Source organism: Canis lupus, chromosome 9 (genome assembly GCF_048164855.1).
Source record: "Canis lupus baileyi chromosome 9, mCanLup2.hap1, whole genome shotgun sequence".
In the NCBI taxonomy this organism is placed as follows: Eukaryota; Metazoa; Chordata; class Mammalia; order Carnivora; family Canidae; genus Canis; species Canis lupus.
The window spans coordinates 57,629,213-57,635,212 of NC_132846.1; the positions used below are offsets into that span (position 1 = coordinate 57,629,213).

The 6,000-nt window shown below is 35.5% G+C and overlaps 1 long non-coding RNA gene across 1 annotated transcript in view; it reads right to left on the reverse strand.

Annotated features, from left to right (window-relative positions):
* Positions 1 to 5,753, reverse strand: part of LOC140639473 (uncharacterized) — a 28,778-nt gene extending 23,025 nt beyond the window's left edge. Inside the window, exons 1-2 of the long non-coding RNA XR_012036188.1 lie at positions 5,589 to 5,753; positions 4,706 to 4,796 (exon numbers count right to left, since the gene is read on the reverse strand). This is a non-coding gene — a long non-coding RNA (uncharacterized lncRNA). The remainder of the gene's footprint in view (positions 1 to 4,705; positions 4,797 to 5,588) is intronic.
* Between the last annotated feature and the right edge of the window lie 247 nt (positions 5,754 to 6,000).

The following is a 6,000-nucleotide window of genomic DNA, read 5'->3' on the forward strand; positions in this document are numbered from 1 at the left end:
ACACCTGGGTGGCTCAGTTGGGTTAGCATCTGACTTCCGCTCAGGTCATGATCTTGGGTCTTGGTATCAAGCCCAAAGTAGGGCTCTCCACTCAGCAAGGAGTCTGCTTCTCCCTCTCCCTTTCCCTTTGCCTCTCCCCCAACTCCTGCTCTCTCCCTCTCTCTCTCTCAAATAAATACACAAACTATTTTTAAAAATTACCTACAGGTGTCCATTTTAGGGGTATGGAAAATGTGACAAAGAGGTTATATAATATGCCCAAGTCTACACAGCCAGGAGCTAGCAAAATCATACTCTTAACCACTATGGTCCACTGTTTCCATGCCAAATTATAGCTTACTCACTCGTTCTCTCCTACTGTAGACTTTTAGTCTTGATTATCTCTTTGTATAAGACTGTCTAGAGTTTGGATTGAGTGAATTTCCTAGTAATTAATTTTTCTTCTAAGTTTTAGGCATTGCCCCAGTGGGAAAAATCTTGATTTTGAGAAATTTAGTGAGTATATTTATATCTCTCCATTGGATTACTTTTCTCCACTATCTGTGCTTTATTCTCTGTTCTTTTAGTAGCCAAGTGCCCCTGGAATTATATAGTATGAGAATAAGGAAACCACCTCTGCTAAATGTCAGTTTGGTTCATTTGAAAGAGAGTATTGCCGTCAGAAACCAATTTTTGTTTTATTGCTTGCCATCTTATTTCAAATTAAATCACCTAATCTATTCTTTGCACCATACAGTATTTGTTATAAAAATAGTACAATACTGGCATGATAAATGTTTAATATATGTCCATTTAAATTTGGAAAATTTTCTAGACTACTTTGAGTATTTATATTGTTTTTATTTCTCCCATCTGGATATAGAATACATGTGCATATATATTAAAATATGTGTATATAAAATGGTATATATATATATACATGTATTTGAGAATATATATTGGAAGTCATATTATTATAGTCAAACATCTGAGTTTTTCCTTTTTTGGTAATCTAAAAAAATAATTATCACTCATTGAAAGTATCTTGTATGCCAAGTATTTTATATGTTTTGTGTACATTATTTCATTTAATCCTTTTGATAATTCTGTGAGGTCAGTATTACATATGAGAAAACTGAGATACCCTTAAGGAGCTTGATAGTAAAGATAAATTCTATATTATTATTATATTCTTTTTTTAAAAAAAATATTTATTTATTCATGAGGGACACAGAGAGAGAGAGGCAGAGGCATAGAGGAAGAAGCAGGCTCCTCGCAGGGAGACCGATGTAGGACTGGATCCCCGGACCCAGGATCACGCCCTGAGCTGAAGGCAGATATTCAACTGCTGAGCCACCCAGGCATCCCGTGAAGGTAAATTTTAAGTTGCAGATCCAGCACATTCAGAATTGTAAAAGCATACCGTTTGACTTTCAAAGTCCATAACCTGAACCACAAGGCAATAGTATCTCCATGGGTTAAATTATCCATTGACAGTATAGTCTTAAACTATTTCTACGTTAATTTTCACACATACTTAAATAGTATTATAATAGAGCAGTTTTCTTAACCCTTCCTGCAGTTTTGAATTACTGGGGATGCTTTTAAAATACTGAAGCCTGGGCCCCAACTCACCTAAATTGAAAGCAGAAAATTAAGACATTGTGTCCAAATGTCAGCATTTTTCTAAAGCATTTTAGTGATGGAAAGTAAGTGAGGGTTCTAAACTACTATAACAAAACAGTGCATGAGCAAGCATTTCCTTGAAGTTTGAAGACCAATAAGGTTTTTTTTTTTTTAGTTTCCAATAATAAGATATCAAAATGTCAATTTACTGGTATGAAATCATTTATTTAATTAATATCTGTGAGTAAATATATTTATAAACTCTGACTAAGTCTACCTCCATGAAAATACCCTCTTGAAGTTTCTACATTTCTTCATGAATGATAGGCAATAGCACTGCCATTATTAGGGAATGGATTAACAGCAGGGTTGGGTTATAACCGTTATCAAAGGATATCAAGTTACAAACTTTGGAAAGCAGTTATAGGTAATGAATTAATTATTGAAACATGCAATTAAATAAAAATGTTCTGAATCTCTTAGATACAAATTTCAGAAATAAGCAGAGGTAAAGCAGATATACAAACGAAACTAAACTAACCAGATGTCATTTATTATGGAGAATGTCAGTGTTTCAAAAAAAAAAAAAACGATTTTAGCCAGTAAATGAAACTAGAAAATAAAATAGAAGAAAAATATAATTTTATAGGATATAAATAGTGAAAGATAGAAAAGCAATGTTTTTGTAGCGGGGGAGGATGATGTGATAGCAATTGTTCAGTGTGCTCCATAGGTAAGATAATTGGTAAGGAAGGGCATCATATATTGGACCAGTTCCCTCTATTTTTGTGAGTTACTCATATGCAGTGCACATCTGCTGTAAGTTTTCATGCCTAGAGGATAAAAGGAACTGAGTGCCTAGAGTTTCAAGCAGAAAAAGACTAAGAGAGTGGAGAAAATAGATCATGGGCAAACATATGTACATAAGTAGAATAATTGGGAAAGTACAAGAATCTTGGAAGATTGAAATTATAGAAATGTGAAGTCTGATAAGGAATAATAGCATAAAACTGAGAAAGAGTAGGTTTGGAAAGTTCCAGACATGGGAATCCTCACAACCTAATCATCCACGTGAACAGGTTAAAACTCTATCACTTATTAGAGTTAGTGAGGACTAGAAAACACTCCAACTATTATAGGGGAGATTTGCATAGACTAGGACAGAGAGCCGGCGGGATTTAATTATAATTGCATAATTTAGAATGAGTTTATTGTCAAAATTGAGAAAATACACTCTATGTTATTTTTTATTTTTATTATTTTGTAAGATTTTATTTATTTATTTGAGAGGGAGAGACAGAGCATGAGCAGGGGTAGAGGGAAAGAGAGAAGCAGACTCCCCACTGAGTGAGGAGCCTGATGTGGGCTCCATCCCAGAACGCTGAGATCACGACCTGAGCCAAAGGACGCTTAACCAACTGAGCCACCCAGGTGCTCTGAGAAAATACACTCTAATTAGTTATTTCATTACAGTTTTGCTGCTATCTTGATGCATTTACCCTTTGTATTATTATATTCCACACTTGCTCTGCAGAAACATCTCTGTAAGGGCTGAGCCAGAATTTCTATATTGTAAGGCTTTTCCTTCCTGGGTAATTAGATGTAGTGGAGTAGGGCTAAGCTAATTTTCCAGAAACTGCTTTTGGATAGCAAGCTCGTGGTCTTTGGATAGACTGTAGGTTAATTTGAGATGAATTGGCAATAAAGGTCATTTAATAATGCATTTTATTCATTTTATATATTACATATGTTATATATAAATGTACATATATGTGTGTATATATGTATGTATATGTGCATATGTATATATATATACATATGCACATATACATATTACTGAATGAAATGAAAATTGGGGTGGGATGTTAATGGAGAATTATAATAATATTGAGTCAACAAATAAGGAAAAGGCAATAAGATGGGTTCTGGAAGATCTCACAAGTCTGAGATCACAACCTGAGTGAAACCAAGAGTCTGATGCTTAACCTACTGTGCCACCCAGGCACCCCTATTTAATCCATTTCAAAATGCCAAATCTGGAGAGTGGATTAGGGCCACAAATGGAAGATGGGGCTAGAATTCAAATCTAAAAGGACAAAATTAATCCAAAATAAAAGGATCTTAGAAAAAATTCAAGAATAATTTAGGCTGGCTTCAGAGATTACCTGAAACCCTCTCTTGCCAATTCATTGAATGAAATTTGAAAAGCATATTAGAGAAACACTGTATTCAAGGTAATGCTTACCTGTCAGGGAAGGAAAAGGAATGGGACAAAAAAGAAGCACCTATTTAAATGCAATGACATTGGTGATGTTCTATTTGTTAAATGGATGGTGGGTTCATAGTTGTTCATTTTATTATTATATTTCATCACTTACACATATGTAGTACACATTCCAAATGTATCAAATAGCTAATAATTAAATTTTAAATGTTAAAAAATATCGGTTTAAAACTTAGAACATATTGTAATTCTTATTGGTACGATGTCAACAAATATAATAAGTAACAGTGTGCTGAGCATTTTTCCTAAATGTGGAACTGTTGCCACGTGCACTGTATGTTCATTTGCTCATGTGATTTTTCTTGCAAGAGTTGGGAATGAGAGAAAAGTAAACGAGAGCAATCTCTTTAATGACAGATCGAATTTTCAAATCTATGGGCAATAAATTGTAAGATATTGAAGAGATTTATTCAAAAACTAAAAGTTTAAAATAATCTGCTACAGCCCTTCATGCATAGTTGTCTGGAAAATCATGTTCCTGTTATTCATTTTTATTTATTTGGCATCTGTCACAATCCCATTGCACATAATCATTCAAACAAAACTTTGTTTTCTTCTGGTACTAGTTTCTACGTTTCTCAGGTTTAAACAACTATCTATCCCTGTTTAAGAGGAGTGCAAGGAAATCTTAGTGTTTGGAAGGCCCATCTCATGCCTGTATGCCAGTAGATTTAATTTATAACACTGATTTAGTTTTCTGCAATTTTCAGAAACCATGTTTTTCAATCCTGTGTGGAAAGCACACATACTCAACCCCCCAACACAATCACATACACTCTTCCAGGTAAACAGGTGTAAAAGAAGAGATTGACATACCTTTTCTAGTTGACCAGCAATATGGGTACCATCAGGAGGTTTTCTATCTATCTGGGAAGCAGGAGTTTTCAAAATGCTACAGAGTAGTAAACTGAGTAAATAAAGAACAAACAGCAATAACTCGTTTAGCAGAAACACATTGTCCCCTATTAAGAACTTCTGATCTATAGGTTTTCTCATACCCCTGGAAGTGTCTCCCCTGAGTAGTTCTCTACCCACATACCAACAGTTGGAAAACATTAGCAATGAGAAAAACATTGTCACACATGTGAAATTAGTTCTCGATCCAACCTTCCTTCACAAGTTAATGTCACCGTGCTTATTCTGAAAGACCCTTTTATATAAAGAATGGCCAGAGCAGACATGCTGGAATTCTTTGTATAAAATAATCTCTGTTCCCTGAAAGGTCTGAGCTCAGACCGATACTCTTTCAAATCCTCCTTTGCAGATTTAATTTTGGACAAGCCCAAGGATGCTAGTGAACATAAGACCTGTGCTTCAACATAAGAAACGACTCTGTTGCCAGACAGGTGTGTATGCATATGTTTTAGAATATATTATTGTTGTTACTACTTTTGATAAATTAAATTTCTGAAAATCCCAAAGTAAAAATATTTCCCCCATTGGAAACTACTCATTAGTATCTAAAATTTTGTGAAACCGGGTGCTGGATGGTTTGTACCAGTAACTTCTGAATCTGTATCTCTTTCCTTAGCAGGAGACTCACCTCTTCCATGGTGTATATGCATGTGGGTGTCCATCTGCCAAGCTTCAACATGGCTGAGATTGCATATCCCCCTGTCAAATTCTCCCCACTTCATCATCCATTTTATCTTAAAAACCTGACTGCCATCCTTGATTTTTTTTCTTCCTTCTTACTCACCAACTCTTCTCCAAATCAGCTCTCCAACTTGCCCATTTCTCCTGGTTCCCACACTCTACCTTCATCTGGGGCCATTTTTATCATTAGTGTTTGCTCCACTTCCAGCTCATCCACTTTCCATTCTGTGACCTCAGTAGTCTTTCTACACCTAAGTGTGGTCATGAGCTTCCCTACTGACAACACTGTAAACTTCTTTGTTCATGAGACTTACTTATTGAATAAAGTTGAAACTCCTTAAATGGCCATCAAGTTCCTTTAAACACTGTCCAGTACTCTCTAATCTCGGCTTCTGATGCCCTTACTCCTCAGCCTCCTGAAGTTCTCCCAGCTCCAGAGCTCTCTCTTCGCTCCGAGTTATTTTCAATGTTACTCTTTTGCCAAATTTCAAACCTGTTCACTAGCCCCAGTGTCT